Here is a 27,518-nt window from a genome sequence, read left to right as displayed (position 1 = left end):
CGTATTCGGACACTCTTGCATTATTGCAAATACGTAGTTATGGTGTTACTTGCCATTTCTCATGTATTAGGGTTCGAACTCTCGGACACTTATTCGGACCGTCTTGCATGGTGGCATATATGTAACTTTCGGGTTTACTTACCATTTGCCATGAATTAGGGTTCGACCCTCGTACACTTATTCGGACTCTCTTGCATGATGGCAGATATGTAATTTTGATGTTTACTTACCATTTCTCATCCATTAGCGTTCGAACACTCGGACACTTATTCGGACCCTCTTGCATGATGATAGATATGTAATTATGGAGTTTATTTACCATTTCTCACACATTACTGTTCGAGTACTCAGGCACTTATTCGCACACTCTTGCATGATGGCAGATTCTTAATTATGGTGTTTACTTACCATTTCTTATGTTTTAGGGTTCGAACACTCACACACATATTCGGACCCTCTTGCATTATTGCAGATATGTAATTATGGTGTTTGCTTACCATTTCTCATGCATTAGGGTTCCAACACTCGGACACTTATTCGGAACCTCTTGCATGATGGTAGATATGTAATTATGGTGTTTACTTACCATTTGTTATGTATTAGGGTTCGAGCACTCAAACACATATTCGGACTCTCTTGCATGATGGCAGATATGTTATTATGTTGTTACTCACCATTTCTTATATATTAGGGTTCAAACACTCAGACACATATTCAGACACTCTTGCATGATGGGTGATATGTAATTATGGTGTTTACTTACCATGTCTCGCACATTAGGGTTCGAACAATCAGACACATATTCAGGCCCTCTTTTGTGATGGCAGATATGTAATTATGGTGTTTATTTACCATTTCTCACGCATTACGGTTTGAACACTCGGATACATATTCAGACCCTCTTGTAAGATCACAGATATGTAATAATGACGTTGACTTACCATTTCTCATGCGTTAGGGATCGAACACTCGGACACATATTCGGACCCTCTTGCATGATTGTAGATATGCATTTATGTTGTTTATTTAGCATTTCTCATGCATTTGGGTTCGAATACTCGGACACTTATTCGCACACACTTGCATGATGGCAGATATGTAATTATGGTGTTTACTTACCATTTCTCAGGCATTAGGGTTCGAACACTCAAACACATATTCGGACTCTCTTGCATGATGGCAGATTTGTAATTATGACGTTTATTTATCGTTTCTCACGCATTAGGGTTCGAACACTCGGATACATATTCGGACCCTATTGCATGATGACAGAGATGTCATTATGATGTTTACTTACCATTTCTCATTGTAGACACCCCATTTTTGACCGTCCTCAAAACTTGGACGTCACCGTTTGGACACCCGGTGATCATCCATGTTTGTGTTCGTTTGGAGTTCCCGTAGGTCTCGGCTCGCGCGCCTTGCCTCAGGACCTCCGAACTCGACTGTTTAGTGTCTGGTTTTACACCAAATACTTGTATTTTGCCTTGGAGGGGCAGGGAATGCCGTGTGAGGCATCCCCACACACCACCGGCAGCGGCTAGAGGCCACCGGCTGGTTTTTGCTGCCATCGGCAATGTATTTTGCTGCCATCGGCGGTCGGCACTATTTGTTGCCGGTTGGCACTCCTTTTTGCCAAAATGGCATCTTTGGCCGGCCGACTACTGTGCATCTGCTTTTGCAGATATTTTATCACAGCTGTCTTGCTTTTGGCTCCCCTCCATAAACCTGTATGGAGGGATCTCTCTCTTGAGAAACTTGTCTTGTAAGCTTTACAAGACAAAAAGGCTCTATAAGGGAGAGTGCTCTCTCTTGGCTTGAAAAAAAAGACACTTGAGACACTTTAGATATTTTTAGACAGCCATTTTAGGGTTTTGAGTTCTAGGGTTAGGATCCATACACTTTCTATCTCTATATCTCCCTCTTGTGTGTGTTAAATTGTGTTTGTGTCTTACTATTGCACACAAACACATAGTGTTTCACCTTCTCTTAGCTACTGAGATTCTAAGAGGTTGGTTTTGAAGTTTTGGAGCTGTTTTCAACCTAAAAGGAGCTGTTGGAGCACCATTGTTGAAGGGGTCTTCAAGGGTAAGAAACTAGCCCCTTTATTCCCCATTTTTGCATTGTATTTTTACCTATCTTAAAATCGTTTTTGAGCTTAGTGTATAATACAAAAAAGTTCTGTTTTGAGGCCCTCTAAATTGTTTGTTTAGAGCGTTTTTGTGGTTTAGAGGTGTTTGACCCCTCTTAGGCCTTGAAAGGCCCCATTTTGTGCTATTTTGTGCAAGTTTCGAGACTTTGGTGTTTAGGCCTCCTCACCACTGAAATCTTGAGGGATTTTAGTGGCGGAGATGGTGCCTTGAAGTCTCCAAAAGGGGAGGGCCACCCTCTCTCCTTATTGTCCTTGAAACGGACCCTTTTTGGCCTCTTGAGACAGCATCATGTTAGAGTGTGTATTGATCATGTCTTGGTTGTTTTCCATGCTTATTATGCCATGATATAACCTTGTTGTATGTTGGTTTTGGTACACCATCTGGCTCTCCTCCCGAGGCAGTTTACTGCTTTTCCTAGTTTAAATTAGTTTGTTAACTGATTAGGCAATTTGTAATATTTAATTAGCTTGCGTAGTTAATTAATTTGTATTATTTATTCGGTCCCTCCGAGGGAGGGCAAATCTGTAATAAGTGTATGTGAGTGGTGTGTATGTCTTCCAATCCCCACTTCTTTCTTCTCTTTTATTTACCTGCTTATGATGGTAGACTAGGGCATACTTAAAATTAGCATACCTTATGCTATGCATGCGTGCATTCATGCATTTGTATTTCATGCACCGGGCTCGGTACATCATGCTAACTGCATTTGTATTTCAATTCCAAATTGAATACATGCATCAATTGACTGCATTTCATATGCCGTGCTTAGGTTAGCCGAGCCTATTCTAATTGCATTTCGCATGCGTTGCATTAGCCACTTTAACATGAACTAGAATCACGCATGTTTGCTAACTAGTTTATTGTTTTGGCACGGAGTACATTGTAAGTATTTATGCTTTAGCATACCACATGCGTGTGAATGTTGCCTTGATAGTATGTTTGCCATGCGGCTAGATGCTAATGTGATAAACTGTTTGAATGCCTGTGGGTGAAGGTTGGATTGTTTGAGTTGGAAAAACTCGTTGAAATCCGTGTTTTAGCCTACTTGCGAGAAGCAAATTCCAAGGCACTTTTCAAAACAAACGGATATGCAATGCTTGTTTCCAAATTAGGCAATCTAGTCTATACTTGTTTGCTGTGCGCATAACATAGTAATTCTAGGCTAATAATCGGAATAAGAACACATAACGTTTTCAAAATCGGATATCATGGTTAGTAGAGGCCGGTCTTCGGACCGGGCGAAAGAGTGTGCTCATAGCTGACCTTCCCCGATCGTACCCAAGCTCCCGAGCCAAGACAACTTTGGTGATGACGGACATGTGGCCTTCAGCACCGAGTCAGGGTTTCCTAAATTTCCCCATAAAAAATATTTAGGTGGCGACTCTGTATCTGGCAAAGCAGTCCATGTGTGGCACTTCTTTTCAAAAAATCTGTTTCTCAAAACGGTTTGCCAGATTTGGACTCTTTGGTTCAAGATTAAGAACCGTGACACAAATCGAGTCCGAGCTGTAGCATGAGCCCTACGCAGGCGCGTCTACCGTTTCTGGCGACTCTGCTGGGGAGTTTAGAGAGCTTGACTCGAACTCGTGATATCCTGTTTTGATCACATTTATGTGTCTCTTTGCATTGCATGTGCATTGGTGCGCCTAGGACACCGTGTTTGCCATCTGCCATTCCTGAACGGTTTGCCGGAGGCTTGTCTTGTCAAGACATGACCATAAGGCTGACTGGTTATGGGCTCTGACAGCATGGGAACACAAACCCCGGTTTTACCGGGGCACCCTTTTCGACCATTCGACCTAGTACATATTCGGATCCATAGTGGCCATTCCAAGCTAGGACAGGCCGCTTACCCGATGTTAGGTTGTTTGAAACTGCTGCGTGCATAGTAAAACCCTAGCTCCTGACAAAATAGGACAGGAAAACCCTACCCCAACATAGGGGTGTTTTGGCTCTCTTTATTTGCTATATGCTTTTAGAGTGTATCTCTACAGGAACGCACATATCAGTTTGCAAGATTGAGTATTAGGCCCGAGGGCACCAGTATCAGTTCATGAGAATCAGTTATCTGCGGGTACCAGGTTCAGTTTTGGGAACGGTGATTTTGGGGAACAGTGATCAGTAGTAGAGTGCAGTTGTTCGGCTACACCTGTGTTTGATCCGTTTGGGCTAAAATGCTGCTTGTTGTCTCTTTCAGTTCGGACAGCTGGTGCAGAATAGCTAGTGCTCCCCCTTGCTGTGGCAGGACTTATGGCAACGCAGAATTCAGAAGGGATCGTGGTTATGACAGCCGCATTAGATCAAGGGATCACTCTGCAAAGTGAGACCAACATTGATATGTCACATCCACCCAGGTCGCCTGTTGCGCACCCGGTCTGGACCCCCCAGCTATACCAGGCTCGCGAGCCCACTACATTCGAACTAATGGGAATGATAGGTGATCTCCAGAGGTCTGTGGCGGATCTCGCCTACGGAATGTCAGCTTCACCTCCAGCCGCACCATATGCCGGGAGTTTTGCACCCCAGGAGCCCCCACTGTTGGGGCGAATTGTGATTGAACTTAGCCAACCGGAGATGGCCTCCAGCTATGGTAATGACATATCAACATCAACCCAAACCCTCGATCAGGCTGAGACCAAAGGTAAAGACAAAATGAAGGCAGATACCGATCCTATAGAACAACTACTGTGGGCAGTCGAGGCTTTGAAAGCCGGGAGGATGAACAAACAACAGATATCCGCAGTTATGGCAAAAACTGTGGAGGATGCTTTCCCCACTCCACCTGAGGGTAGTTCGAGTCAGTCAAAAAATCGGGATAGGCCCCGTCATGCCAGAACAGTTCCTCCTATTCCCGCCCCTATACCTGGGAAAGATCATAAAGCTAAGGTGGCGCCTGCCGACCCTTTCGCTTGTGCGGGTAGTAAGAGCGCTCAGACTCCAAAGTACCTACCCCGGGGGCGCAGGACCTTTCATGCTCTCTACATGCCTCTGTCCAAGGCACTTCAGATCCTTGCCAAGAGGGGGCACCTTAAACCCTTGGAGCCTCGTCCTCTCCCGAAGAATCTCCCCGCTACGTATGATGCTGCTCAGTACTGCGCATACCACGAGCAGACAGGCCATGCTACTGACAATTGCTTCCGCCTCCGTCATGAGGTACAAGATTTGATTGACAACGAGGCAAGGATCCATGCTACACATTCACACACTTGAGGTCAACAAGCCAAAAATGTAAAGGGGCTATACAATGCATGCCATGGCCGACCCAAACAACTATGGACAGACCTCTAGCATGGCAAAATAAGCATAGAAGCTTCACAAAACTAGACCTAAAACAAGCTTGAACAAAGGTTTACAACCTAAGGCATGTTAAGGCCTAAACATGGCATTACAAGGTAGGTATGCTAAGCATGCATGGTGTACCAAAATCAATTAAAAACAGAGGCATATTATAACATAATAAGGATAAAAAACAGCCAAGGCATGGTCAACATGAAGCTTAGCTAGGTGCTCCCTCAAGAGGCCAAAAATGGTCCATTTCAAGGATAACAAGGAGAGGGGGTGGCCATCTCCTTCCTAGGACCTCAAGGCACCATCCTCACCTCTGAAATCCCTCAAGATTTCAGTGGTGAGGAGGCCCAAACACCAAGGTCCCGGAGCTCACTCAAAATGGCACAAAATGAGGCCTTTCAAGGCCTAAGAGGGGTCAAACACCTCCAAACCACAAAACACTCTAAACAAACTATTTAGAGGGCCTAAAAATAGAACTTTTTTATGTTATATACTAAGCACAAAAATAGTTCTAAGATAGGGAAAAATACAATGCAAGAATGGGGAATAAAAAGGCAAAATTGTTACCCTTGAAGACCCTCTTCAACAATGGTGGACCAGCTGCTCCTCCAAGCTCAAAACCACCCAAGAACCTCAAGAACAACCTCTTAGAACCTCAGTAGCTAAGGGAAGGTGAAACACTATGTGTTTGTGTGCAATTGTAAGACACAAACACACTTAAACACACACAAAGGTAAAAGAGGGAGAGAAATAGAGATAGGTGAGACACAAACCCTAACCCTAAAACTAGAGCTCTCCTCTGTATATTTTCTCTCTAAAGTGTCTAACCCTAAGGCCAAGAGGGGAGGGCTCCTCTTATAGAGGAGCCAATCTTGTAAAGCTTACAAGACAAGCTTACAAGGAAGCCATCCCTCCATACACGTGTATGGAGGGGAACAAAATGCCATACAGCTGTTTGGAAATATCTGCAAAAGCAGATGAACAGTAGTCGGCTGCTCAAAAATGCCATTTTGACAAAAGGGAGTGCCGACCGGCAACAAATAGTGCTGACCGGCAGCACACATTGCCGATGGCAACAAAATACCAGCCGGTGGCCCATGGCCATGGCCGGTGATGTGTGGGGATGCCTCACAAGGCATTCCCTGCCCCTCCAAGGCAAAACACAAGTGTTTGGTGCAAAACCAGACACTAAACAGTCGAGTTCGGAGATCCTACGGCAAGGCGCGTAGCCGAGACCTTCGGGAACTCCAAACGAACACAAACATGGATGATCACCGGGTGTTCAAACGGTGACGCCCAATTCTTGAGGACGGTCAAAAATGGGGTGTCTACAGAAGTATAAACACGTCTGATATAAAATGAAATGTGAAATTAGTGAGGACTTTCCCTATGAATAATGATTACCCTATTTATGTGTAGATCGATGGAAAGGATAAGAAATGTAGACGAATCTGAATCTTCTGACGTTAGAATTAGCCAGTTAGAGAGAATGGTTGAAGCCTTAACTGAGAATCTGAAACAACAGCAACAAGGGCAAACATGTGTACCTGAGCCAGTTAGTTATGATATGATAACACTGACACAGAAATACAATAAGATGAAACCACCATAATATCTGGGGGGTATTGAACCGTTAAAAGCCGAGGCTTGGGTTTTAGAAACTGAGAAAATATTTGAGGTATTTCCGTGTACTGAGGCACAGAAAGTTTTATTGGCAACTTTCACACTCAAAGAGGAGGCTAGGAGATGGTGGATGTTAGTCCGAAATGATAATGAGGGTGTGACATGGGATAGATTTAAAGAAATTTTCTTCGAAAAATATTTTTCCCAATGCATCCGAGATAGGAAAGTATCTGAATTTATACAACTGAAACAAGGCAAAATGACTGTGGCCGAATATGAAACAAAATTTACTGAGTTAGCTCGATATGCACCCCATATGATTGACACTGACTACAAAAAAGCTAGGAAATTTGAAGGTGGGCTTGACTCAGATGTGTTTGACCGCGTTGGCATCTTAAAATTACCAAAGTACGTGGATGTTCTTGATAGGGCCTTAATGTCTGAAGCAAACATAGCAGCCTTGAAAATGTCAAAATCAGCATCATCGACTGAACCCGAAAGAACAAAACAGAAGAAACAGAAAGTTGAAATGTCAAGTAATTCGATGATCAACGTGAATGAGAAATTTGGGGTAATAACCGTGAACCAAGAAGGTTAGGGGAGTAATGTGAACAATGATATACCTGTCTGTAGAGAATGTGGGAAACAACATTGGAGCATTTGTCGTTGTTTGTCAGGAGCTTGTTTTAGGTGTGGTCAGAAAGGACACTTGGCTAAATCTTGCCCGCGAACTCATCCGAACAACAAAAAGCCTAAATCTACACCCTAGTTCTAGAAAATGCTCAAAACACCGAAATGACTAACGCAGGTATTACTTTAACTATGTGCAATCATTTTTATGGGAAATCATGTGTGAATCATGCGTCTCTTAGTTTGATATGATATAGATTGTGGACATGTTAATTGGGTAATTTGAATTGTTAGAATTATGAACCCATGATAATTGAACCTTGTGAACTGAACGAATTACCTGTGCTTTGGAATTCATTGGAACTTGTGAACAATGGGAATTTGTCGGGTTGAATCTTTGTACCGTATTGCGGAAATTTAATATGAGTTGTTAGGTGTGACCCTTGAACTATGCTAGAACTATTGAACATGGGAACACATTGTGATTGACTTTAACTTGGGAAATCTGTATGACCATGACTTGAATTGAACCGTTATGTATGGACTGACATCATTGAATGATTAGACCTATGAACTTGAATTATATACATGAACCGTTTGTGTGTGGGACTTCTGAAAAATTGAGAACCCATGTCAGTTTGGAAGAATGAACTTCTGCTTATGAATTTGTGAACGAATGCCTAAATGGTAATTGATCCTAGACTCGTATCTGTATGTATATATGTCCTCGCCTATGAGACTATTAGAATGGATGGGATTGAACTATGGTTAATGAACATTTTGAGATCTACTGGTTGATATGAACTATTGTAACTGACCCGTTGAACTGTGCTTGAATTGCTAAATATGGAGATACACTAGTATTGACTGTATATGAAGCGTGGTTGAACTCACACATATCTATACCTATGCATGGAATGTTGGTTAAATACGTTTGTATCTAGACTGAGTAGACTTATGACTGGTTATCTTAATTATTATATCTGGAGAAACTGTTTGTGTTCATCTGTACATAGAACTCGTGAATCTGTATTGGGAAGGTTATTAGATTTTGAACATGCACATATATGACTATACCTTTGCTTGGAATGATTGATATGATTAATTGCTGATAACTTGACCGTTGGGACTATGACTCTGGGATTGTATGAATACGTAAAAAAAAAAAAAAAAAAAAAAAGCCCATATGATAATCTATGAACTGTGAACTGTGATTGTTGAACATTGACTAGACCGTTGACTAGACCAGTGAGCCTATGCTTTAATGACTGTATGACCAATCTGAAACTTCTGTATAACAATCTGCTATTGTATACCTTATGCTTACATGAACTCAATTGGGAAATTGTTCTATTGACTGTGGTGTTGCTTCTTGATATGAACAATTATATACCTGTGCACCCATATGTGAACTCACTTGGAAAATGTAAAATTGTATATGACCTGAACTCTTCGATATGAACTACTGTGATACATAACTCTGCTATGATCTGAGAGCCGAAGAACTTAGGACAACCGTAAAACTGCTGACTATGCACCTAAGCAAATGGAATAAGAACTATAGAACTACTGTACCTCGTCGGAGATAATAAGGCCAGAACCTTTACCTGATCTAATCTGATCGAACTGTAGTTGATGAGACCTTTGTTTGACTGATAGAACTTCTATTTGATGACTCACGCTTTGAACTGTTACTTGATATGACTGGGTAGAACTTCATCTGATATGACTGAGTAGAACTTCATTTAAGATGATCGGGTAGAGCCTTTATTAATTTGATCTGAGGAGGCCCTTATTGAAAGTCGTTATCTGATTTGATTACACTATAGGGGATTGTGAACTGCTTACGATGGAATGACAAAGCTGTGTTGCTAGAGGGATTAACTGAATGAAAGTTTGAATCGGTCTAAACACTTAGGAAGAATGTGAACCGTCAGTAGCAGACTATGTGACTATAAAATTTGATACCTTATGCTTGGGAGATATAGGAATACTGTATAATGACATGTGTTTAATTGCGCTGGAATTACCGTTACGACCCCGAATTTGTTTGGCAAAGAGAATGATTACTTCTGGGTTACTGTATTTTGAAACTAATGGAATCTGTTGACAACAGACAGGTTTGATTGTAAACTCTGACTGTCCGGGGGTATATGTAACCAGTATGACTGCTTCTGTATCGACACATAGTATGGTTGAATCTGTGAAAACTGAGATTGATGAATGGTGTATGAATGATTACTTCAAAATGACCCGGACTAACTGTGATGGAATACCGAATTGGGAACCGAATTGGGAACTGAATTGAACAAAGACTGAATGATCGACTCGAAAATGAACAAATTAAATCCCTGTAACTTAACGGGGGAAATTACTTATGAAAAGGAGACAAGTACCAATCTGTAGCCCCGATAAGTGCTTGATAAAAGTAGTGTGTGTAATAATACAGTAAAGTTGTGTGCAACTATATTTATGTTCTATGTCATGAAATAAGTTTTGCTCTCTGAAATGTTATATGCTGCATACTGAATGAATGTTCAATTTTTTGAAAAGTATTGTGGCACCCTTAGTCATGTGGCCCTTGCCTGGGGGTAAGAATACCATGGCCGATGGCCCTCGCCCGGAGGTAAGAATACCGTGGCCGATGGCCCTTGCCTGGGGGTAACAATACCATGGCTATGTATGTGGGTCTCTGGACCAAATGAATCTGATAGCTAATGGGTGTACCATGTTTGATCTTATGCAAAATCTGAATATGGAAATGATTATGAATATGTATATGAATCAGTATCTGTTTTGTTACGCTTATGCATTCTGTTCTGCTCTGTTAGTGCTAATGAATGCACCACGTATGTTTAAGCAAGAAATGTGACAACCAAGTATAATCTGGACAAGAATGTGAAAATGAACATGTATCTGAATATGTTCTAGACTGGAATTTGAATGGGCATAAGACTCTGTGTTAAATACGAACCCTAACTTCTGTATATGAATTATGATTCTGTCTTGGGTTGTGAGCCTATTTGTGAACATGGTTATGCTTCTGTCTTATGGAGAGTTGGAGTTATTTTCTGATATAAGATAACTCGAGTTTGGGGACCAAACTCTTTTAAGGGGGGAAGACTGTAATAATCCTGACCCGTAATTAGTTACTAGCCGGTAATTAAGGAAGCTAATTGAGTGGATTAAATGAATAACAGGATTAATGTGTTAATTGCATGATATCTGGCTGTCTATCTGTTGACCCTTAAATTATCTGTTCATGTTCTATGGTTTAAATTGCTAATTTAAAGCCTTATCAGCATCCAAACCCAAAATTGTTTACACCAATATGTCAATTGGAATTTTTAGAACCTTATGGCATATGTAATTAAAAATGTGATTTGGTATGGTTAAATTGAGATTTCTAAGGTTTGATTTAATTGTGTATGATTAGTGCCTAATCTAACTCCATTAATGGTCCAACATGTGTTTGAGTGTGTCATATGTTGTAGCATTTTGTGGTGTGAGTGTAGAGGATAAAACTTCTTGTGTGTGAGCTGGAGGTGTGCATGTATGTGCACGTGTATTGGATTCAAAAGTGAGGTGGGTGTAGTGTATATCAGCCGAGTGAATGAATGTTGTGTCTTCCTCTTGCTCCTCTAGTTCTCTATATTGAGAGAGTTGGCTTTTGAGAGAGAGAGAGAGGAGGAGGAGGAGAGAGTGAGTTCAGCTAAGAGAGTAAGAGAGTGAACTCAAGGGTATGAAGAAGAGGAAGGAATGTAATGACCCCAAAATGCGTAGAGAAAGTAAGGGTTAATGTTGAAGAACTAACTGTTGAGCTATGACTTTAAAACTGGAATTGACGACCTTTACGGTAACGATCTGAAATTTTTTTCCCTCCGGTCGAGCAGGGGAGTTGGCGCTCGAGCAGACTTTTGGGGTTTCCAGTAGTTTTGCAGACAGGTTGAAATTCTGGGAGTGGTGATTTTCCGCTCGAGCGTAGAAATGGTCGCTCAAGCGGACGGCTTTGTTGGTTTTCGCGCTCAAGCGCAAGGTTGGGCGCTCGAGCGGGTCGCCTGATTAAGTATGAACTTCTGAGGCACGTGGGCTCATTTTTGACATTCTTATTAGTGTATTTGTAATGTTCTTATCTTATTTTGGGGTATTGATTGAGGTGGTGGTATGATGGGAAAGTAAGATTGGACTAAATAATATAATCCGGATAGTTATTCTACGATTAGCCGTCACTCATTTGCCCTTTTCTTTTTCCACACTTTGAATTTGAATGTGAGGTTAGAACCATTGGAAAGATTATTTCTGGGGCTTCAATTTGGACACAAGAATGACCTAAAACGGAGTCCGGATGGGAGAGTTATACCTATTTGAAGTTTTGGAATCTGTGCTAGGAACAGGTACGCTCGAGCGTGAAAAGGAACGCTCGAGCGGGTTTTGCGAGCACAGCAGCGTAAAAACGGGATTTTTTGATCATTTCTTATATTTTCTTCTTCCCTCTTCCTTCCTCTCTTCCTAGGTCCGAAAACCTAACCCTCAAACCTTTGATTTCATCCATTCTCACCAACAATCCACCATGGATCATGCATCAAGGATGAAGAAGAAATGAAGATCAACTTTTCTAACCGATTAGATTTTGAGATTTTCGAGAGGACGCTTTCGATCTAGTTTCTTTGCTTCCAATCTTGAGGTAACTGGTTCTCTCAGCCTTGAATGTTTATGATTCAAAGTGATTTTGTTGACACTTTGGGATTTTGTTGACATTTTGGAATTTTGAGTTGATCATGGGTTAGAAACATTAATGGCTTGTTGTTTACTCACAAATGGGGTTTCCACTCCAATTTTCAAAGGATGTTGAATGTTTTTAGCATATTGATAGATAGTAATTGTTGACTTAAAGATTTAACTAAGAAAAGAGGAAAACCCCCAATCTTCTTTAAAACCCTAGGTTGATTATTGATGATAACTAATGATTTGGCCCAAATTGAAAGTAGAATAATGAAATTGAGGTATTGAATTATATGTGTTCAAGTTTAATTGGAATTTAGAAATGTTTGAAAATTATGTTTAAAATTTGCGAATGAACTACATTATGAACATTGTAATTCATGCTATAATATGAAGGAAAAATTGGGGAAATAATCTATGACTGACATGGATGATATGAACTCAGTTTTGGAATGCTGAAATGAGATACAAGGGTTATTTTGAATTATGTTGAATTGTAAATGGTGTTAATGAACTAAGTGGTGTTGACTTTGTTGGATTATGTTGTGTTGACTAATATTGAATTGAATAGACTATGATGAATTATGTTTGAATTACGTGAATTGTGTAGGGTCAGCTACAGGGGCGGACCAAGCACCTGAACACTGTGAGTAATAGTACGGAAATGTACATTTTATTTGCCATTGATAATTATTGTCACTAACGCTCTGTTCCTCGTAAGTGTTACACGAATAGTTATGATGATTGGAAATCAATGTGAATGTTGAAAGATTGGCACATATCGGTATGACTTTGCAATCATTCTATTCTGTAAATAACGAATATGTCACCTATGAAACCTAGATCGTTCAGATCCTATGACATGTATGCAAAGGTTTAATGTTACGATGTGACCACGTTAGAATGTAAATTGGTTTATCCTTAGTAAATGTAATGGAATGACATATATGCCTCTGTTAATGGTACATTCGCCCTTTGATCCTCATTAATGTTATGCATTGTTATTTACGAGACAACCATGTTACTAGTTAATACGAACATTCTGTTATCTATGAACTAGTGGCATGAATTCATGACAAACAAATGGGATGTGAGTGCATTATGAAGTACAATCTGTTAATAGCTACTATTAGCACTCTGTTGAACGTAACGTAACTATGTTAACTCATGTGAATAATTAGAAGGAACTATGTGCTTCTGTATGAACTATTAGGCCAGAGGCCATTATGTATTTCTGATATGGAGCAAAGTGCTGTACGGAGCTAAGTGCTACACTTTGGTGGGAGCCACCTCTAGAATCCGTACAAGCCACCTCTTGAGTCCATACATATGTAAACTGGGCTTAAAGCCGATGTGAAAGTTATGTGACCGTTCTGTGAAAGTTATGAGGCCTGTGGCCATTCTGTGAAAGTTATGAGGCCTATGGCCATTCTGTCTGATCTGTTAGTATGAAAGAAAGTGTTGCACGAAACTAAGTACTGCTATGCGAGTCACCTCTAGAATCCGTGCGAGCCACCTCTTGAGTTCATACGTACATGAAAAGGGCTATATGCCATTCTGGGCTTAATGCCGTTCTGTTTAAGGGCCAATTTGTGAAATTATGAATATTTGTGACATTGTGAACCTATGAGGCCGAGGGCCAATCTGTGATATTGTGAACTTATGAGGCCGAGGGCCAATCTGTGACCTTGTGAACCTATTAGGCCAAGGGCCAATTTGTGAAATCTTTGGAAATAAAGCCACTTTGTTTTAAAGGCCGGATCCAAGGCCGTTCTGACATTAGTACAGAATCAGATTAACTACCTGTCTTTTATATTATATACGCTCTAATTTGCATTACAATTCAAGTTGAACATTGAATTATTCAAGTACTATTATTCACTAAGGTTATCTCACTATGTATTTTGCCTGATTCCGTAGGTCCTGTGTTTGGAGGTCAGCCACAACTCTTAATGCTCGTCTCCCTTTGTTAGCCTCTGTGTATCCAAGCATTTGGGTGAAGCCTACTCGTTTTGTGAAGTTTTGGCTTACATTCTGATTGTCCATAATATGTTGTAAATTCTAATGTTTTTTTTTTTGTTGTATGCCCAAACACGGGCGGGGTTGTATATGTGTGTGTAACTATTATTATCTGTCTGTTTGTGATCCTGGCATGATAGTGGTCGCTAATGGATGTAGCTCTTTTCTTCCATGTTATTATATAAAAATTTATGCTTCCATTCAAGCCCCATATGTTATATATAACAGGTTAAGTGTCCGTTTCTGTAGTGGTCATACCCAAACTTCTATGGGCGGGTTTGGGGTGTGACAAGGAAACTGAGAGGATTCATTCCCACACATCTGGAATCAGGCTCTAGGTAAGAACCCTTAGCATATGTTCTGCAAATTAACTTCCATGCATCATGATTTTGACTCATCTTTGAACCATTTTCATGAAATTAACTTGAGGAGTGGGTCTTTGGGTTTGTAGGTGCCTTGCATGTGCATCTTTGGTGATTAACCTTCTGGTCCCATCACTTTGAGTTTGAAATTGTGAGGTCCTTGCATGCATGAGCTTTCATCATGTTCATAGTTTCAGAATTCATGAGTGTGTTACTCACCATTTGCATGTTTTTGAGGAAATCAAAACAATGGTTTGAAGGTCTTCCATGCATGAGCCTACAAGTTCAAATTTGTTAAATCCATGAGCTTTGAGCTAAAAGTTTGAAAAGGACCATGTATTTGTGTTATAGTAACGTTTTCCAAGTGTTTTGATCAAGCCTTGCATGAACATAACCATGAAAACAACATTTGAAGCTCAAGCTTTGTTTTTAGAAACCCAGATTTTTAAAGTCCGCTTGAGCGAGGAAACCTGCGCTCGAGCGGAGATTTCGAACTCCCGGTATTTTTTTTCAGAACATGAACTCTCTGCTCGAGCGACCACTTTGGCACTCGAGCGAACCCTTTGCATGTTGTCTATACGCTCGAGCGTGAGAGTTGTAGCTCGAGCATGATTTTCGACCAACCAGTACTTTTTCCAAGTTTGCAGGCCGCTCGAGCGAAGGAAGTCATGCTCGAGCGACCCTTTTCATTTTTGCATGGCCGCTCGAGCGAGTAAGTCTACGCTCGAGCGTAGTTCCATTTCTGCATGTCCGCTCGAGTGAGGAAACCTACGCTCGAGCAAGGACCTAATTTTCAGAAATTTTGTCTAGGTGTTCTAAGGCATGTTTTGGCATCCTCATTGCATCTTAGGCATTCCTAAGCCTTAAATAAGCCTTAGTAATGAGGTTATGGGTTAGAAACACACTAAGAAATGAATGTGTTAAGTTAAAGAGAATACAAGGGTGTGTGTGGTCTAAGCCACGTGATAAGAATGAACATGACCCAACGTGATGTAAGCTAAGCCGTGTTGGCCACTTGAATGTGTAATGATAAGATACGTTGTGTTATGTGCCTTTGTGATTGTAGGTCAACGTTTGGAGATTGACTGACTGACTACAAGAACCACTGTGAGTAACGTTATCGTAAAGATACGTTTATATGAAATTATGTTCCAAATGAAATGTGACAAGCTATGCTTTCTGAAATGATATATGTTTCTGTGAACGAACATTCCAAGTTTGAAATCTATTATGGCATCCATAGATAGTCCCAAGTCATGGGGGACGGCATGAAAATGCGGGTCCATGACAGTTACGAGATCTCGTTAGCCACTTCATTGTGGTGATATGTGTTTAATCGGTATCTAGAACCGGTTACTCTAGTCGGAAAACGTTATGTGATATTGTAGACACCCCATTTTTGACTACCTTTAAGACTTGGACGTGACTAATGGTTTACTTGTTGGAGAAAGGTGTGCAGGGGAAAGGTGCAATTTCTTCGGCAAAGAGAGAGTCAAATCTTAACTTCATACCCCTGTTCTGGACCAAAACAATCTTGATCAAAAGATTTTAGTCTTAAAACCCTCTCTCTCAAAAATGTTTTTGAAATAAAGTTCCTACGATGTTCTGACGCTCGTATTTTGTTAAAAGTTACGCTTTTCGGTAAACCGAGCAAGGACAAAGTGGAAATGAATGAAGGAGAGATGAAATCTTTGAAAAAATCTTTCAAAATACCTTACTTATGGGTTTGAAGTTGAAGAAAAGAGGAGAAGAGGGAAGAAGTCCAGTTGGGGAAGAAAATGGGCATGAATCGTTAAGAGAGAATTGAACAGCCCTTGTCGAATCGGGCCTATTCATTCACATACTTGGAATCAAGCTATGAGGCCACCATCGTTGGAAATCTTACTCCTGGGGCCTCATTTTTCACTCAAGAATCTCCTAAATCCAATTCCGGATAAGGGAGATATGGTTGATTGAAGTAGGGCATCATTCCGGCTGGGACCGAATCTACGCGGCTTCACGGAAACGGGCATAACTTTTTCACAGGAAGAATTTTAATGCAAGGTTTGCGCCATTGGAAAGATAACTTCCAGGGCTTCAATTTGGACACTTAAATGGCCACCATTGGACTTCCCAATCACCCACCGGCCACATTTATTCCCGGCAGCCCATTTTTTTCCTAAAAAGTAGCAGGCCGGCCAGAAATTCCGGAAAATGTAGCAGGCCGGCCAGAAAAGTCAGAAAAAGTAGCCGGCCGGCCACATTTTTTTGGTGGATGATTTTTTTTTCCCATTTAAACTAGCCGGCCATGATCCTTGTCCCAAGTACATTCTAGCCATGTATTTTGTTTTACACTTCGCCCATGTCCGAGGGTTTGGCCCTTTTGGGGGGAAACTTGATTCATTTCCCTCCATTTTTCCCCCCTTTTTTTTCCCTTCTTTTGTCTATATAACAGCAGCTCCAGCTACTGGTTTGAGGGTTACAAAAAATTGCTTTGAGCCTCCTATATTGATCCTCCCTCTCCTTCTCTTCCAAGCACCAAAATCCTTCAAATCCTACACCATTTTACACTACACCTCATAGCACAAGGCCTCCATACTCCATACCAGCAGCTTGAGGCTGTTTTTCAAAGCTAAGGAGCCACCAAACTCAAGCCAAGAGTTGTTGAAGACATAGGCTACAAGGGTAAGTCTTCCTCTCCATCTTTCTTGCCTATTTTTGCTCAATATATTAGCCATACTTTCTTGTTGTTTTGGGCTCCGACCCTAACTAAAAATAGCATTATTTTGAGGTATTTTTCATGTTTGTTTAAGGGTCTCTCACTGTTTGAGGCCTCCTTGTTGTACTTGCTTCATTACCTTCCTTGTATGCCATTATCTTGTGTAGTATTTTTGGCCTATGTATAAATTGTTTTGAGGCATGTCATAAACTGTAAAGTAGCTTATTTTGAGCCCTTATTCAACATTGTTGAAGGGCTTATTGATTTTTGAGGCTTCTATCTTCCACTTCCCTTTATATCCCTCTTTTGGCCATATTTTTGCATGATTTGTTAGCCTCTTGTGCTTCTGTTTTTAGGCCATGGTCTGAACTGTAAGTGGCATTATTTTGACCCCCTCTTCATGTTTCACTAAGGGTCTTTCACTGTTTGAGGCATTCTTTTTATACTTTGTGTTATAGCTCTCTTTTTGGCCTTATTTTGCATAGCATTTTGAGCATGCTTGTGCACTGTTTTGGGTCTGGTTATAAACTTTAAAATACCATATTTTGGGCCCCTCTTCGACATTGTAGAAGGGCCCTTCTCTGTTTGGGGTCAGAGGCTGTCACTTGCTTCATTAGCTTGCTTTCGGGGCCATTTTCGCATGCTAGTTTAGCCCCATTTTCATTCGGTGTTTGACCTTGCTTAGAACTGTAAATGTGCTTATTTTTGGGCTTTCTTGACTCTGTATTTACATTCCATGTTCAAATAATGCATGTTTTGTATAGCTATAGGCCAATGCATATGCCTAGTTTTGCATTTCGGGTCTCATTTCATGCATCGGGTGCCATTTTGCCATGATTCGGGGCTATTTTGCATCATGTTTTGCTACTGAATTTGCATGTTTGCATATCATATTCCATGCCTTTCCATGTCTTGTTAGAGTGGCATTTGGTGCCTTAGGGTCGGTCCTCGGTTTGCGTGCATGCGTGCACGTACTTCGAGAGTCTCATTTTTTTTTTTTTATCGTATGGCCTCTTATGTGAGTGTGGCTGAGGTCCACTTGTGTTGGTGTAAGCCCATATTGCATTGTGTATGCCATTTCATTTCATAGCATTGCGTATGCTAGGTTGTATGTTAGCGCATCGTGTATGCCATGTTACCTCGTGCATCGTGTATGCCATTTCTTAGCATTGTGTATGTTAGGTTATATATTAGTTGCATTCATGCATGTTATGCATATTGCATTGTGCTTGGGATAGGAGTTAGCCCGAGCACGGGAAACGAGGGACGTTTCGTACTACGAGGGACGTTTCGTACTTCGAGTGACGGAACGTGTCTCAATTCCCGGTCGCCGACACTCCGGATTATCCATGATGGAGTTTAGGTCTTGTCGTGTTTTCATGTACATTCATTCTATATTGAGTTGCACATTTCGACTCCTCGGCCATCATGCATCGAGATGTGTGATTGGTGGCACGAGGATCGAGACATGCATACATATGTGAAAATACATTGCTATGCCCCTTTCCTGCTCTCTGTTGCAGCAAATTAAGAATCAGCAGTCTTCCAGGGCTTGGTGCGCTTTCCAAGAAATCATTGCAAAACAGAGGCTAATTGGGGCATTCCAGTGGATTTTCGCGCAAGGCAGCCCAAACATACATCATTCATCAGAGTCAAGGCAGTCCCTGGCTTGCATGCCAGTTTATAGCTTTCCTAGATTAATTTGTAAATTAATTAGGATTTTTGTATTTATTGGGACTGTATTATTTATTCATTTGGGACTGTATATTATTCTTTCGGACCCTCTGTGCGAGGGCATAATTGTAATAAGTGTGCGTGTGTGTGATGTACGTCTTCCAACCCCACGTCTTTCTCCCTTTTATTTACCAGCTTATGATGGTTAGATTAGGGCATGTTTCAATTAGCATACAGTATGATAGCATGTTTGCATTCATTCATCTGTCTTGCATGCACCGGGCTCGGCGCATCATACTAACTGCATTTGTATTTCAATTCCAAGTTGAATACATGTTAGCTGTAGCATCATCATATGCCATCTTAGAATAGCCGAGCCTGCTATAGTTGCACTTTTGCCTGTGTTGCATTAGGCATTTCTGTATAATTAGGATCATGCATAGATTTCTAATTAGTTTCTATTTTGGCTTGGAGTACTCGATAAGTTTTCATGCTTTAGCATCCTTGCATGCGTGTGAGTGACTGCCATGAATAGCATGCTTACCATGAGGCTATGTGCTTATGTGATATAAACTGCCTGAATGCCTGTGGGTGAAGGTTGGGTTATTTGAATTGGAACAATTCATCAAATGTGTGTTTTAAAGCCCACTAGATAGTGGCAAAATCATGTTTTCTAAGCCCACCTGAGGGTGGTAAATCCACGTCTTAGCCTACTTGCGGGTAGCATCATCAAAACATTTTCAAACAAACAAACATGAAATGTTTTGTTCCAATTCAGGCGATCCAGTCTATACTTGTATGCTGTGCGCATCACATAGTAAATCTAGGCTAATAACCAGAATAAGAACGCATAAAGTTTTCAAAACTAGATATCATGGTTAGTAGAGGCCGATCTTTGATCGGGCGAGCGGGGGTGCTCACGAAGTGACCTTCCCCAATCGTACCCAAGTTCCCAAGCCGAGGCAACTTTGGTGATGACGGACACGTGGCCTTAGGAAAACGAGTCAGGGTTTCCTAAATTTCCCAAAATAAAATATTTAGGTGGCGACTCTGTATTTGGCAAAGCAGTCCATGTTTGGCACTTCTTTCAAAAATCTGTTTTCTCAAAACGATTTGCCAGATTTGGACTCTTTGGTTCAGACTTAGAACCGTGACATTTGAGTCCTAAACTGTAGTGAGCCCAATATCGAACGGAACGGGGGGAGCTCGTTCCTCCCCGGGGCGTTCGGGGACGTCTACAGATATGTTCGATATGTTCCATGGGGTATGCCATTATTATGTTCTGATATGAGATGACTATGATTATGCTATGATCTGTTTTATACGTATGAAATGTTCGGAATTCGTTCACTAACCCCTTTACCTTAATATTATTCACTGGGCTTTAGCTCACTGTTTGTATATATATGTATATAGGTGAGCATTCTGGAGTGCAAGCCCGAAGGCTTTTGCCTGGAGTTCTGTTCTGTTGTCAGCCAACCACTGTGCCTCACGAGGAGGTTCCCGAAGTGTCTTGGGCTCAAGTTTTGATTAGTTCTGTATATGCATGAGACTTTATTTTAATTTTGTTGGCTGTACTTAAGAATCTGTAATGTGTGTGGGTATAATATAATGTATGGTTGACTTATGGTTATGTATATAAAGTTTTAAAATATTCTGTTTCATGTAAGTCAACACAGCTCATTGGACATTTATAATTTTTGTATATTGCTTCCGCTAGCCCCTTATCATATGCTTATCTGTTCAGAGGCCTTCGGTAATCCGAGGATTACTGGCCGGTTACGACACTAAACCTATAGGGGCGGGTTTGGGTCGTGACATTATGTCACTCACTCAATATTTTATTATGTTTCATTGAATTTTGAACCAAATTTTATTTTTTGATAAAATTTCAATCTACACAGCAAACATCTTGAAGAACTTAAGGTCAAAATGCCTCGTGTTGACGATCATCAGCTTCGGCGTGCACATTTTGAAACTTTTCACATTTGGTTCAAGGAACATGTATGTATTTAAATCTACAGATTTTATTTACCTAAGTCGAACTATATTTTAAATTTTACAATTTTTATTATTTAAAATAGGTTCAAACTTTGCGAAGGACTAGTGATGTCACATTTTCTGAAGAGATTACTGTATTGGAAAATGGTCCTCACAACCTGGCAAGGAGGTTCAACGGGTATATAATGAATGGGTTTCGGTATCGAGTAAAGGCCATGGATGACCGTCGAGCCACACAAAATTGTGTTGTAGCTTTGAAGGCAGATACCATAAGTTATGCTAGTTGGAAAGACAAGAATCCTCGTGTGGGGTCTGTGTACTATTATGGATAATTGACAGATACTGTTGAGATTCGATATTCCAATGAGAAAAAGCATGTGTTGTTTAAGTGTGATTGGATTGACCACATTCACGGGAAGATACAAGATGTCTTCAATTTCACGTTAGTCAACTTCAATCATTTGTTGTACCAAGATGATCGAATTACCAATGAACCTTTCATCTTGGCATCGCAAGCAGAGCAAGTTTGGTATATTGCAGACCCATTACAACCAGATTGGCAAGTGGCGGTGAAGATGTCTCAAAGAGGTTTATTTGATATGAATTTGGCTGATCCACAAATCGAGCCATATATGAGCCAACAATTGGAAGAAAATATAATGCTTCGTGATGAAGAAGTTGGTTGGGTGAGGGAAGCCGCAGAAGGAGAAATAGTTGATGTTCAAATAGGTTGATATTTAATCAACATCAGTAATTCAATTAAGGCCAAAGTTGTAGTTAATCATCAGTTTCTTAATTTACTTTGTCTTTGTAATTGTATTAGTTCAATTAATGTCATATTATAGTTGATGACAAACCATTGTCTACGTTTCTAATTAATGTTATATTGCTTGTAGATTATTATGGGAAGGAAGAGGAAACCTGATCATCCCCGGTGCATAATGTCCGATGTGGTACATAAGAGGACATCAGCGGCACCACCATCAGAGGAGGCATCACATCGACCACCATCAGAAGGGCCATTAGTGCCACCATTAGAGGAGGCATCACAACGAGCACCATTAGTGCCACTACATCGACCACCATTAGTGGCACCACAGCAGCTATCATCTACTCAGCCACCACGCCTACCATTGGTGCATCCACTATCAATGGCACCACCATTAGAGGAGGCATCACAGCGAGCACCATCAGAGGGGCCATTAGTGCCACCGCATCGACCCTATCAGTGGCACCACATCAGCTATCATCTACTCAGCCTCTAGGCCTACCATCGGTGCATCCACCATCAGTGGCACCGCAGCAGCTATCATCCCGACTAGAGTCATCGGCTTATGAGCCATCCGTAGGTATATAAATTTGCTTTGATTTGTATGAAAATTATTTAAATATATATTTATTTGTTCTCATTACATATAACTTGTTTATTTTCATTGTATTTTTCAAATCCTTCGACTTCTTCACAGCCTCACTCAGGTATATGAAATTGATTTGTATTGACATTATTTAAATTTGCATTTGTTTATTATCATTGCATATTGTTTATTCTTATTGTATCTCACAGGTCATGTTAGTCTTTCATCAACCTCGAGTAGGCGTGGTAGAGGATGTGCCAAGGGCATTAGGGAGTGGGGTACTGGTACCAAGTTGGACATACAATTTGATGAAAATTACTGTCCAATAGGGGATAATGTGTCTAAGTTAACTACTCAACTTGGCATTATTGTGCGCAATGGTAACATTGTTCCTCTTACTTTTCTTGACTGGAACACCGTCCCTGATGATATTCTTGATGCTATCTGGAAGGATGTGAAGGTAAAAGTATATTTTCGTCCAAAAATTTAAATTCCAAAATTGTGTTATTATTATTTAAACCTTGAAATTGTGTTTTATAGGACAATTTGAATATATGTCCAGAGGAGTACAAGCCAATCTGCATGAAAAACTGTAATAGCATATGGAAGGATCACAAGAATAAGATTAAGTCTAACTATTTCAAGCCTAGAAGTGAAGATCCTAATCTAAAGGATGATGTTCCTTTACACATTGTTCCAAGCCAGTGGGAAGAACTTGTGGACTATTGGCGTACTTCCGATGCTGAGGTATACAAATAAGTTATATGTATGATATGTAAACATACAAATCATATTTATATACTTACATTTGTTGAACCTGTTATAGAAAATTGCAACTAGGAACGCTAAAAATCGGCGAGCTCACGGCATAGCTCATACCACAGGGCGTACTACTTTCGCTCAGATACGGCATGAGATTTATATTTTATTGTTTTATTTTTGTATATAAATAAACATTGTATATTTGCAAATTATTTGGATTCTAATTTTCATAGTTCTAAAAAAATATAGATGACCAATAAAGGGAGTCTACTGATAAGATGAATGTTTGGCTTATGACACGTAGAGCAGATGACCTAGAGGTTATCCAGACCTTGGTAGTTTCCAAACACTTTTGATTGTGTTTAAAGTTTATTTTTTATTTTTTGTGTCAACCATCTTAATTTGGCATATACTTGTATTTCTTATTCAATGCAGGATGAGTTTAATGGCCAACTCTCTATGCTACCTGAGGATTGTTGGACTTTGGAGGCTAGGAATGCCATTTTCCATGAGTTGATAGGTCATGACAATCATGGATATTGTCGCACATACGGGAGAACTATGCCTCGGAGAGCAGTGTATAAAGATGGTGCAGGGCCATCACAGTCAGCACCCCAGCCATCAATTATTGTTTAGATCACCCAGTAGGTTCATGCAGAGCTAAGGGATGAGTTGAGGGAGGAGCTGCGAGCAGAGTTCTCTACACATTTACAGCAGCTGAGAGCTGAGATGATGGCCTTTGTGTCACAGGGGGCAAGTGTGGATCCCAACAGACAGGTTCAATAAAAATTAAATTGTTTGATAGTTAAATTGTCACACAACATTATTTATAAAATTCGAATATGATTAACACATTATGCATTGATTATCATAGGCTCCTGATGCATCAAGTGGCCACCGGGCATTTAGGGAATCTGCAGAAGACGAGAATCCATATACACCACCACCAGAAGATCAGGTATAAAATGTAACTTTACATTCTAAGCTAAAATGTATATTTGCATTCTTTGCATTCTAAGCTAAGAGACTTGTGGGAGAAGACGAGACTTAATTGGGTTCCCGGATTAGGAGTTAGAGATGGATTTCACTCTAGACAAACTAGTTCTTTAAAAAACTTGAATTCGAGGTGTTAACGCCCCAAAATCACCAAAAGGGGTTGGATTGGCACGAAACTTGGTACACACAACCGCCTAGGCACGAGAGACTTGTGGAAGAAAACGGGACTCCAATCTGTTTCCCGGTTTGGGAGTTAGAGCCATATTTCGATCTAGGCAAACTAGTTCCTTAAGAAACTTGAATTCGAGGTGTTGACGCCCCAAAATCACCAAACAGGTTCGGATTGGCACGAAACTTGGCACGCACGACCGCCTAGGCACGAGAGACTTGTGAGAGTAGATGGGACTCGAATCGGGTTCCCAGTTAGGGAGTTAGAGCCATATTTCGGTCTAGGCAAATTAGTTCCTTACGAAACTTAAATTTGAGGTGTTGACGCCCCAAAATCACCAAACGGGGTCGGATTGGTACGAAACTTGGCACACACGACCGCCTAGGTACGAGAGACTTGTGGGAGAAGACGGGGCTCCAATCGGTTTCCCGGTTTGGGAGTTAGAGCCGTATTTCGGTCTAGGCAAACTAGTTCCTTAAGAAACTTAAATTCGAGGTGTTGACGCCCCAAAATACCAAACGGGGTCGGATTGGCACGAAACTTGGCACACACGACCACCTAGGCACGAGAGACTTGTGGGAGAAGATGGGACTCCAATCGGCTTCCCGGTTTGGGAGTTAGAGCCATATTTTGGTCTAGGCAAACTAGTTCCTTAAGAAACTTGAATTCGATGTGTTGACGCCCCCAAAATCACCAAACGGGGTCGGATTGGCACGAAACTTGGCACACACGACCGCCTAGGTACAAGAGACTTGTGGGAGAAGACGGGACTCCAATCAGGTTCCCGAATTAGGAGTTAGAGACGGATTTCACTCTAGGCAAACTAGTTCTTTAAGAAACTTGAATTCGAGGTGTTAACACTCCAAAATCACCAAAAGGGGTCGGTTTAGCACGAAACTTGGCACACACGACCGCCTAGGCACGAGAGACTTGTGAGAGAAGACGGGACTCCAATCGGGTTCCCGGTTTGGGAGTTAGAGCCGTATTTCGGTTTAGGCAAACTAGTTCTTTAAGAAACTTAAATTCGAGGTGTTGACGCCCCAAAATCACCAAACGAGGTCGGATTGGCACGAAACTTGGCACACACGACCGCCTAGGCACGAGAGACTTGTGGGAGAATACAGGACTCCAATCGGTTTCCCGGTTTGGGAGTTAGAGCCATATTTCGGTCTAGGCAAACTAGTTCATTAAGAAACTTGAATTCGAGGTGTTGACGCCCCAAAATCACCAAACGGGGTCGGATTGGCACGAAACTTGGTACACACGACCGCCTAGACACGAGAGACTTGTGGGAGAAGACGAGACTCGAATCGGGTTCCCGGTTTGGGAGTTAGAGCCGTATTTCGGTCTAGGCAAACTAGTTCCTTAAGAAACTTGAATTCAAGGTGTTGACGCCCCAAAATATCAAACGGAGTCGGATTGGCACGAAACTTGGCACACACGACCGCCTAGGCACGAGAGACTTGTGGGAGAAGCCAAGGCTCGTATCAGGTTCCCGATTTGGGAGTTAGGGTCGGATTTCTGTCTAGCCAAAATTATTTACTTAACTATCTTTGTAATTATATAGTAATTAATTTTTTATGTTTTTTGGTAATTAAAATATTAACACATAATTATATTGTCATTAATTATTTTTATTTTTTATTTTTAGATATTTCCTGAGTAGCAGTTTGCTTCTTGTGAAATGCAGCCGTGTGAAGATTGCGACGAACTTTTGTTTTTTTAACCCACGGAAGAATTATGAAGAAAACTTTTATTTTTGATTTGCGTTATTTAGATTTGTGAACAACATTATGTATGTATTATGCAACATTATGTGGTGGGATAATTTTGATGATGTGTTGTTATGAATGGAAGAGTACTTTAATTATGAATGAAATTTTATTTATATACAGGAATTTTTATATTATTATATAATTATCGATTTTTTTTTTAGTTATTTTCATTTAATACAAGTAATTTTCATATTTTTAATAATTTTATTACAGCTTTTTTTTTAGAACCAGGTTTTTTGCAACGGTAGTATAGCCGTCGCCAATAATGTTGGTATTATTAACAAAAGGCCTTTAGCGACGGTATTTTCACCGTCGCCAATAATATTTTAGAGACGGCAGATTTTGCGGTCGCAAATAACAGTATTAACGATGGTATTTTCCCTGTCGCAAATAACCATTTTTGCGACGGTATTTTTACCGTCTTAAATAAACTCTTTTGTGACGGTTTTTTTACCGTCGCAAATAACCATATTAGCAACGGTATTTTAGTGCCGTCTCAAAAACTTCAGATTTTGTACACATTAATGGCGACAGTATTTTGCCGTCGCTAAAAGGCATTTTTGCCGTTGCCAATATTTTTGCCAATATTTAGCGACCCCTTTTTACCGTCGCTAAAAGATATTTACCGTCGCAAAAGACGGCTTTTTGGATATTGGCGACGGTATTTTACCATTGCAAAAAAGTGAATTTTTTGTAGTGTAAACTAACATGAACCTAAAACAAAGAAGCAAATATGAGGTAGAACATATAAGATTACAACAAAACTAACATGAAATTAAAGCAAGCGAATATAAATAAATAAATAAATAAATAATTATGAGCTAAACAAACCACTTAGATTATAACAACACATTATGAAATATAAAGTAAGAAAATAAATATGAGATAAACAAACCACTTAAATTATAACAAAACACTATGAAATAAGAAGCAAGAAAATAAATATGAGATAGAAAATATAAGAAAATGAAAGACTAGAAATTCACATTCCAAAGAAAGATTGAACTTCTTGATTTCTAAACTTCCTCTTGATCACCCTCAAGTTTAGGAAGTGTGTTCTCAATCCTCAATTAGAAAATAGAATGGAACTCCGGGTATGTATGGTGGAAAAGTGGCTAACTCTCTTATTTTTTCTCATTTTCGACAACACTCACTCTTTTCTTTGATCAATCACTATTGAAATTTAGCTATTTTCAGAATTTTTGGAGGAGTTTTGGGTGTAGGAAAGATGGAATTTCAATTTGTATAGAAGGTATGGGGTGTATATGGAAGATAAGAATGTTTTTAGTTC

This window comes from Camellia sinensis, chromosome 3 (genome assembly GCF_055761805.1).
Source record: "Camellia sinensis isolate YWXY chromosome 3, ASM5576180v1, whole genome shotgun sequence".
Classification (NCBI taxonomy): Eukaryota; Viridiplantae; Streptophyta; class Magnoliopsida; order Ericales; family Theaceae; genus Camellia; species Camellia sinensis.
This window is presented reverse-complemented; position numbering follows the sequence as displayed.